The following is a 10,551-nucleotide window of genomic DNA, read 5'->3' as shown; positions in this document are numbered from 1 at the left end:
TGCAATGTTAACGAATAAAATTGGTCAAAATGGTCAAAGTAGGTGGGTGCTGGAGTGTCCATTCCCAGCTCCATCCCCCTCCTCTCCCACCCAGCTCTCATCCTGAGTCATCCTTGAGGAACCTTCACTGACTCTTAAGGCTCACTGAAACGTGATCTGACACCTCACCTCTTTCCCAGGGGAATTCAGTGAGACCCAGAGAAGCTGCGCTGCTCCCGGTTGCTCAGCAGATCAGTAATAATGCTGAGACCTGGGCTTGGGCATCTGGACCTCTGGGCCTCCTCCTCCCTTTATGCCTTCCTGGGTCCAAAGTGACACAGCCGCATCCAGGTTTGAAACTTCTAAACATGATTCAACTTGAAGATATGTGAAACTATGATAGGTTAGTGACTTTCCCCTCATCTCCAGATGCCTTTTTTTTTTTTTTTTGAGACAGAGTCTCGCGTTGTTGCCCAGGCTAGAGTGAGTGCCGTGGCGTCAGCCTAGCTCACAGCAACCTCAGACTCCTCGGCTTAAGCGATCCTACTGCCTCAGCCTCCCAAGTAGCTGGGACTACAGGCATGCACCACCATGCCTGGCTAATTTTTCCTATATAGATTTTTAGTTGGCCAGATAATTTCTTTCTATTTTTAGTAGAGACGGGGTCTCGCTCTTGCTCAGGCTGGTCTCGAACTCCTGACCTCGAGCGATCCACCCACCTCGGCCTCCCAGAGTGCTAGGATTACAGGCGTGAGCCACTGCGCCCGGCCTTCCAGATGACTTTTTAACCTTTAGTTCCCTATCCCCTTAGTGTGTTGGTTGGGGACCAGGCAGCTGTGTTTAATCAAGTGTAGGAATCCCAGGCACCATGAATGATGTCCCTGCTGTGTGGAGGGTGCTGCTCGGGTAAAGTACTGCCCACAGTCTGATCATCTGAGGTACAAGAGGTCTCCAGCACATTCCTGTGTAGTGGAGTCTCCTGGACATAAGGAGGAAGCTCCTCCCAGCTCACTGCCAGCCCTTCTGGCCTTTAGGACCATGGTCAACTGCCTGGTTTCCCTGAGGACCAGAGAACCACCTGTGTGATAGTTCAGATGCAGTCCAGCAAGGGCACTAGTTAGCTGCAATGTGGAGCATGGTCCCCTGAATGATAGGTTTTTCTTGATGAGTGTGCTACACATAGTAGCTGATTAATTAATACTGCAAATGGATGAAAGAATGAATGGTGTAGACATTCACACACCAGGGGAGGTTTTGGGTTTCCTGTGAGGTCTCCTTTGGGCTTGAGGCTTAGGCCAAGAGGTCCTCCTTATTCTCCCTCTGATGGGTTCAGCTGCCCCTGTGAGATTTGTTCCTGAGGATGATAAAAGGCTGGAGAAGAAAATATTTCATCTGGGGAAGGGCAAAAGACTCTAGATTGTGAGTACAGATTCCCACAGATCCCTCCATGTCTCTCTCCTGTCAGTGCCAGTTCTGCTCTGGGCTTCATTCTCTTCTGCATCAGGAGGTTTCCAAGGAGAAAGTGAGATATGAGCTTCAGGAATTACAGTTAGTCAATCCTAGCTGTGCTGGGTGACCTTGAGCAACCTATGTAATCCTGCTAAGCTTCAGTTTCTCCATCACTGGAAACAATGATACCTGTCTCACATTATTTGAAGATCAAGTGTGATAATATCTAAAAAAGCACTGACTACTCTCTCTCCTGGACATATGTCTCAGGGAAGTTCTCACACAGTCACATAAGGAACATTTTCAGGGCTGTTCATCATGACGTTGATGGTAGCAGAATGTTGGAAATACCACCTCTGGCAGGGATGAGGGTGGGGTTGCAGGTATTAGGAAACTGCAGTGAAAGTGTACTCTGGACTGTCTCTTAGCAATTAGAAGGCACCTACTAGAATTGTACACAGCAACATGGGAAGATCTTCAAAACAAGTCAGAAACAGAATGGGATGAGTCTTGATCTCAGTGCCATGTGTATAACATAAAATGTGTGTATACAAATGCACCCCTAAAAGCCACACAAGGGCACATACAAATAAAAGGAAACGCATTAAATACATTAGAATGGTGGAGTGGGGGAATGTGAATAGAAAAGTAATAAATAAGGCCCTGTAGAGTCCAATGATGAAAATGTGCCATAAACTGGGGAGTCTGATTAATTCAGCCCTCTGCATCTTAGCTCCAAAAGTATAATTGCTTAGCAGTGCACCAATCACACAGTAGACCAAGTTATATCTAACCAGTTATACCTAACTCGAGAGTGGTGTTTCTCAATCTCAGCACTGTTGACACTTTGGATTGGATCGTTCTTTGTCATGAGGGTCCCACCTGTGCATTGTAGGATATTTAGCAGAATCTCTGGCCTCTAACTAGATGCCAGTAGCATTCCTTCCCCAGTTGTAGCAATCTAAAATATCTCTAGGCATTGCCAAATGTCCCTAGGGATGCAGAGTAACCCACAATTGAGAACCACTGAGTTAGAGGGTGGCCATAGCAAAGCCGAGGATGGGCTAATAGAAGAATAGTCTTTCTGCTACATGCAGGGTGAACAGTTATATGTCAAGAACCTGTATTTAGTATGACAAAGGTATGTCCACACAGAGAAGCAAGGAAAGACATAAGAAGAACAAAGTACCAACAACAATCAGACCTCTGTCCCACTGGCAAACCAGAGTTCCCTGTTGAGGGCATCTTGCATATTTTATTTATAAAGAAGTTGAGAAAAAACACTTCATCATTATTAAGATGTGTGTACCTATGCATATATATTCCTTCTACTGATTATTCATTCATAAGAAAAATATCTTGGATATTTTTATTTCTTCCCCTGTTGATTCTGGGTAGGGTGAAATATACTTTTCTTTCTGAGTCATTTTCTAAAGAGACAGTTGTACGTAATTTGAGAGTGAAAGAATATTCTTCAGGAGAAATCTCAGAACTTTCGATCATATAGTGAGTGTTTAGTAAATACAGACTAGACAACATCTCCCTTGATTTTGTCTGCTCAATGGTATATATTTTAATACATTCTTATGTACCTTGTATTCTGTCACTTGTAATTTATATCCCTTTGGAAAAGTAGGTCTTGGGTTTAAATATATTATTAGCATCACTTGAAAACATCTGTTTTGTAAGCATCCCATCAATTTTGTTTCCAAGGCACGTTTATGGTCAAACTGGAAGACTTCAGAAGAGGTAAGGAAGGGGAGAATAAGGATGTTACAGCTTTCTAAAACTCTGGCTGGTGTTAATTGAAAATGAAGGAACTTTCATTCCCCTTGTCAGTTTGATGTATCTCTGAATTTTTGTAAACGGATTTTCTTTTAAGCTTCAGAGATTACAAGCCATGCAATATTCCACCTCAGCTGCTATAATTGATTAGCCACATTTTCCATTTTAACAGTGCAGTGGCTAGGGTGAAAAATAATAGATTATAGTTCCAGCCTTCTAAATTGAACTTCAGTCTATTGTGTTTCAGCTTGGGACAAAAGAGTTTCCTTAGGGTGTCTAAGTTTCTCTTTGATATCAGTGTCTTCAAGTATGATGCATACTTAATTTCACAGAAACTATATTTTTTAAAAAATTGCAGTCTATAAAGATGTGCTATGTGGGTTTAACTATAAACTAAGTTTGGTTCCTACACTCAGATGGGTAGGAGACCAAAACAAGGCCTCTTCGTTCTTACAGAATAAGTTAGCTCAAGGTCAGTGAATGTATCTGAAAAAAAAAAATGCTTTTCTCAGATAATAGAAAAACTTGTCATTTTCCTAATCCAGTCCTTTATTTATGAAAATCTATTATTATCCCCTAAGTTTGAGTATGTGTATATGGAATTATAGCATTTCAAAGAAACTTTCCATACAGATATATACCTCAAAACACCAAGTTGAAAAAAGATGTCAGTGTATTGAAATTCTGGTGTGACCTGCCTGCCCAAAGTTTTATGTGAGGTATTTTTTTTTAAACTACATTTATTAAATATGAAGAACTGATTTTTAAATTTAGGATGAGGTAAACCTGCTAATCTTTGAGTTCTTTAAACTGTTCTCAAATGTTTAGTTTTCTCATCAGCGTATCACTAGTTAATAAGTGTGATTTCTCCACCTCCATCAGGACCGAGCATATCCACAGAAATAACCGGTGGTGGGAGAAGGCTTGCCTTTATGGGTGACGGCCCAGTGCCTGGATGGGGGGCTGGAAGCTGTAGGGCAAGACACAGGATGCTGAGAGTCCGGTGATCTGTTAAGGCTTCAGACATGTTGATGTTTCCTTTCAAACAGCAGGAAAAAGGGTTCAGGACTTCACAGTTCAGAGCCCAGTAAGGATCAGATTGGAGGTTTGGGACAAGGCAGAATGGCGGACCCACTGGAACAATGCATGTTCTCGAATTATCCTCCAATTCTAGTTCACGGACATGTGCCACAGTTCTAGAAAGAAGAAACTGAAAATACGCTGAGAGCCCCCTGCGCTGCAGAAAGGCTGGTTAGGATTGCCTGAGGGGGTCACTGAAGAGGCCTAGGGGGCCACAGAGCCAACAGCATTTGCAGAGGGGGACCCAGCCACCTGAACACAAAGCCCTACTTCTGACTGTTGAGAGCCACACAGCTGTGGTGATAGGACACAGGTGTGCGATGCCATGGCTGGGGGGTGTCAGTGAAATTACATTGATGAGTATAAGGGTTCCTGAAACGGATAGCAGAGTGGTAAAGAATGCTGTTTGCTCTTCCTCATGTGACCTCACACCTGTATTCTCTCTATGGTATTAGAACCCACAGAAACATGTCATGAAATATTAACTTATTATTAGTACATTTGTCTCTTTTATAGAAATTAAGTTATTAGTAAAACAGTGTTAGAACAGTTGCGATAATTTCTTAAGGTATTGCTTTATTTCGAACCCTTGGAACAAAATCTAACTTATTCTAAAATCTTGACCATCCTATAAGGATTCTGGAAAATTTCTTATGAATGAGGAAAACATGGAAGCAACAATGTGTGTCATTAATACCTACAAAGAAGAAATTTCTACTGAAGCATAATTTATAGGCAACAAAATGTAAAGATTATAACTACACAGTTCAGTGAGTTTGACAAAGGTACACAGCCATGTATCCATGGCCTCAATCAAGATATAGGACATTTCTGTCTACATCTTGTCCCTTTGTCCCTTGTCCCTTCTGTCCCTCTTGTCCCTTTTCAATCAAATCCTACCCTCCAGTCTTCCACCCAACTCCAGACTACCACCAATTTGATTTCTTCACTATAGCAGCTTTGTTTGTTCTAGAAATTCATATAAATAGAGCCATATAATATGTGCTTATTCACATCTGGCTTCGTTCACTGAACATGCTGATTTTGAGATTCATTCATGTTGCATCTATCAGTAGTTTGTTCCTATTTGTTGCTCAGTGATATAACATTGTATGAATATTCTCCAGTTTGATTATCCACTCACTCATTGATGGAAATTTGGCTGTTTCCAGTTTTTGGCTACCATGAATGAAGTTCCTATAAACATTTGCATACAAGACTTTTTGTAGACATGTTTTCATTTTCACTGGGTAAATACCTAGGAGTGGAATACTTAGGAGTAAGAATCTGGAAACTTAATAAGAAAGTATCACACTGTTTTCCAAATATGTCACACCATTTTACACCCCCCCCCAAGCAATGTATGAGAATTTCAGTTGCTCCACACCCTAGATAACACTTATTAATGCTAATCTTTTCATTTTAACCATTTTATTGGGTTTATAGTAGTATCTTTTGTGGTTGTAATTTGCATTTTCTGATGACTAATGATTCTGAGTATCTTTTCATGTTCTCATTGGCCATCTATAATCTTCTTTTGTGAAGTATATTTTCAAGTCCCATTTTTAAAATTAAGTCATTTGTCTTTTTATTATTGATTTGTAGTAGTATTATTTCTCATTTAGATTCATGTACTTTGTCATGGATTATGTATTGTGAATATGATCGAGTTTGTGGCTTGCCTTTTCATTTTCTTAATGGTGTCTTCTGGTGAACAGAAGTCTTTAATTTTGATCAAGTCCAATTTATCACTTTTTATTTTATGGTTAATAAATTTTGGATCCTATATAAAGAAATCTTTGCCTACTAGAAGGTCAAGAGGATAGTTTTCTATGATTTCCTCAATAAATTTTATAGTTTTTACCTTTACCTTTAGGCCTCTGATCCTATGAAGGTACTTATTTACTACTTATATACAAATTTTTCAAGACTGGAAAAACACTTTATACAATAAAAGAGCTCTTTGTGAAAATAATGGCATGCAAAACATATGTCCTAAAAATAAGTTATTCATAGTGGCCCATTAAATTGCAATCATGTATTAGTAAGCAAGTGATTTAGAAAATCAGCTGCCTTTCATTCATTCTGTTGGGAGAGCTTGCTAATTAATGTAAAACTCACTTTGTAATAATATGGGAAAGATAATCTAGCCAAATTTGGTTTTGCTAACAAAAGAATGTGCAGGTTTTCACATGCGTTTCTTTTACACAGATGCATTTCGCAATTTGAAATAATTTCTTATCAATGGCATATTGTCTCCAGAAATAGTACGGTTTTGGAAATCTCTTTCCTCAGCTTCTATGCAGAAGAGCTTTCATCAGGCCTTTTCTTTTATGAGTGGCACATGGCGGTCCCTCCAAGGAGTGCTGAGGGTGATCTTCAGCAGCAGCAAGGCCAGTTGTTACAGACGACCTCCCTCTCTATATCCAAGCAGGAACTCCAGAAGCATTCAGTTTTCAGATGGAAATTCCTCTCTCCCTTCCTCCCTCCTCCTGTCATCAAATATTCATGAAGCACCTCTGATGTCCCTGGGATAGTACACAAAATTAGAGAAGGCCAAGGATACTTCTTGCTCATTACATGTAATTTTCTTATTAATTTTTACCTATGTGAAATATATGAATAAATAACTATATCAGTCAGGGTTGTCCAGAGAAACAGAACCAATAGGATATATATACACACATATACATATATACACACACATATATATATATATATATATATATATATATATATATATATCTGTGTGTGTGTATGGAGAGAGATTTATTTTAAGGAATTGGCTCATGTGATTGTGGGGCCTGACAAGTTTGAAATCTGTAGGACAAGCTGGCAAGCTGGAAACTCAGGCAGGATTTCTATGTTACAGTCTCGAGGAAGAATTTCTTCTTCTCTAGGAAACCTCAGTTTTTGCTCTTAAGTCCTTTAATGGATTGGATGAGTTCCATCCTCATTATGGAGAGTAGTCTCTCTTACTTAAAGACAACTGATGGTAGATGTTAATTATATCTACAAAATACCTTCATAGCAACACCTAGACTAGTGTTTGGCCAAACAAGCAGCCATAGCCTAGACAAGTTGACACACAAAATTTAACCATCACAATAACATATAGGGGATCCTTGACTATTAGGTCATTTGGAACCAAAATCTTTTATAATAAGGTCCAGTTTTTCAAAAGCAATCCAAATGATCACAAATCTTAAAGAGGACTTCATGCATTTAAAGCTTTGTATAATGAAAATATTTATTCCCGCTTACTTGAAGGTAAACAATGTCTGCAGTAGACATAAAGTTGTTCTTAGTTTCCATAGAAATGATAAACGGAGCATGGGGTTCTTTCCTTCAGATCCAGGCAGCAAATATGCCCAGCAGTGGCTAATCCAAGCCTTGTCTTTTCTTCCAGAAATAAAGCTGAAGTGTTGGACTGTCTGATGAAGAAGCAGATTTCTGCCTTCTGTCTTGATACTCGAGCTCATTCTCTAGCCACACTCAAATTTATGATATGATATTGCTGTTTGGTTGTCTAAAAAGCATCTTAACTTTAAGATACCTGAAAGAAAAATATTGAAGCTTCTCTTTAAGCTTCCTTCCATTCAAATTTCCCTTAGCTTGGTAATCAGTACCACCAACCACCTGGTTGCTCAGGAGAACATCTGGGCATCATCCCTGATTCTTTTCTTCCCTCCTAACAGTTACGGCCATCGCTAAGTCCTGTCAGCCTTACCTCTAGAACATATCCTGAACTGTCCACACTTCATCTCTACTAAGCTAACCCTGGTCCCTGCCACTATCATATGTCACCTCGACCACTGAATACTTTCCTAACTCTTCCTCCTGCTTCTGTTTTTGCCCCACAAGCCATTCCCCAGTTGTCTGTTATTTTAATATCTATAGGACAATGCCTTTCCTAGATAGTAAGTCTAGGAAGAGGGTCTGTTCAAGTCTCTAGAGCTAGAGGAGAAAGGTGGTCAGTATCTTTAGAACCATGTAAATTCAAAATTTAATCATTTAGATTTGGGGAGGGGTTCCAGGGTTCCATTAGTAGACTCAAGAATCGGATTACATGGAGTTGAGCAGTGAGACCATGTCATTTGGAGAGTGTTAATGTGTGGGCTATCAGTAGACCTTAATGTTCCCTACAGGGCTGCGTACAAGAATCTCATAGAGGCTGAGGCATGGGCCTCTTTTCAGGAAACTAGAAGATAGGCCAACACATCACATGGGTAGGTAACCCAACATTCCTGGGGGATACCATAACTGCTTGAATGAAAGGAGTAAGATACTCAATGCTTAACTAAATAGTTGTGTTTCCTTAACAGATAATCATCTTTTAATCTAAAGAAAAAATATAATTTAGAAAAAAATTTTAAAGAATAAAAATCAGAGCATTAATATTTTTATGTTTAAGAATAATCTATATATGTTTGGTATTTAGGTATTTACTATATTTAAGAGAATTTGGACTATTAACATAAGCAGTCAGCTTTATGATACCAATTCCAAAATGTCTATTTGACTTATTGATTTAAACTTGTGGCTTTAGCTTGAAATCTTATAAAGTTTATCAGCAATATTAGAAAATTAAGGAAAACTTGTTTATCAACATATTTACAAATTTAATCTGTTAGATTTATAAACAGTGCATAAGTACTTGGCATGGTTACTCACATAATTGAAGCACGTAAAAAAGGAATAGAATATATTAAAATTTGAAATGCTGTTTAACATAGTAGAGAGAGTCTAATCAACTTCATTGGCAATGGAAGCAAACATTAATTAAAGATCCCTCAAGAGTGATTATTAAAATTTGGTAGATTATAAGTACAATAATATGATTAGTGAGTTGAAAAGCCTGAGAAGAACTAGTTTTTGAGTTGGAAATTTTAATGTTTATTTTTTAATATCAAAGGTAATTTTAAAGTTTATTTTTTGTGTGGAAAAACTGATATGAGAAAAAGCAAAAACCAGTGATCGATATTTAATATCTAACCTTATTATTTTTGAGTAGTCAGGAGCTACCCAAGGATTGTGATTCAGCTCTTAGCATATATATGTGAACAAGAAGGCTCACTAAGATGGCCTTTCACACATCAGAGTCAGTTTGAAGGACAGACACGTATAGCAATCAAAGAAGCAGATTTCTAGAAGTTTTGTTACTGCTTCTAATCAGCAAATGTTCAGAGATACTGAACTTGAGTCTTGGGGTGTCTTGCCATACTATCAAGAAGTGTTTTTTTAATGATGAGAAAATAATGACTTGTTTAATCCACCCAGTAACCTATGAAGTAGTCACTATTACTTTCTCTGTTGTGCAGATGAGGAAGGAAAAATGCAGAATGTTTACAGGACTTGCTAAAGTACACAGCAAGCAAACAGTACTACTGAATTCACCCCTGAAGCTCCAGAGCATTATATCTTAACTGTCTGACTAAAGATTTCTCACTGTATAAAGTAGGAAGCAAAAATACAGAAGTAGCTGATTAATTACTAGACACTTAGAAACCCCACCTGGGAAGACTTGTTGGGTCTTTGAAGTCCAGTCCTCCCAGCACTCAGCCTAACCTTTCTGTCCCCTTTCTACTAATTTTTTTCCATTCTTCCTTCCCCTACATGAGAAGATTAAGTCTTTGATCTAACTCTCCCTGCCTATTGATCTGTAAACTGTTCCATTTTGTACTGTATCAGTGTTTATTTCAATTACCATTTTCATTTGTTGTCTCTTATCTCTAGTTGTGGCTTTTGCCTGAATGTTAAAATAATTCTAGCCTTCAGGAAGCAGGTGGATAGACATTTGTGGAGAAAAAGTACTCCTAAAATCAAAGACAAATGCTTGTTTCCTTCCTGAGGCTGTTCTAGCCTGTTCCAAAGGCCCATTCCTGGACCTCTTGGCAATTGTCAAGGGGGAAGGCCTTGTTCTGCTTACCATCAGGTTTTTTTTTTTAAACAGGAAATGGAGTTTGCCTTAGGTCTATCAGCAAGCACATTGTTGTCTTTGCCTATTCTCTCTTGCCTTATGTGAGGGTTTAAAATATGTCCACTAATTCTTTTACACATTATTTAAAAAGTAGAGCCTAGCTCCTCTTTCCTTGAGCGTGGATTTGACTTAGTGGCTCACTTCTAATAAATAAAATAAGGTAGAAGTGATAATATATGACTTCTGAGACTATAATCTAAAAGGCACTGTAGCTGCCTCCTTGCTCACTTTTGGATCGCTCACTTTGGAGGAAGCCAGCCTCCATGTCATAAGGGCAG

This window comes from Lemur catta, chromosome X, assembly GCF_020740605.2.
Source record: "Lemur catta isolate mLemCat1 chromosome X, mLemCat1.pri, whole genome shotgun sequence".
Lineage (NCBI taxonomy): Eukaryota > Metazoa > Chordata > Mammalia > Primates > Lemuridae > Lemur > Lemur catta.
The sequence above is the reverse complement of the archived record's forward strand: the minus strand, read 5'-3'. Positions refer to the sequence as shown.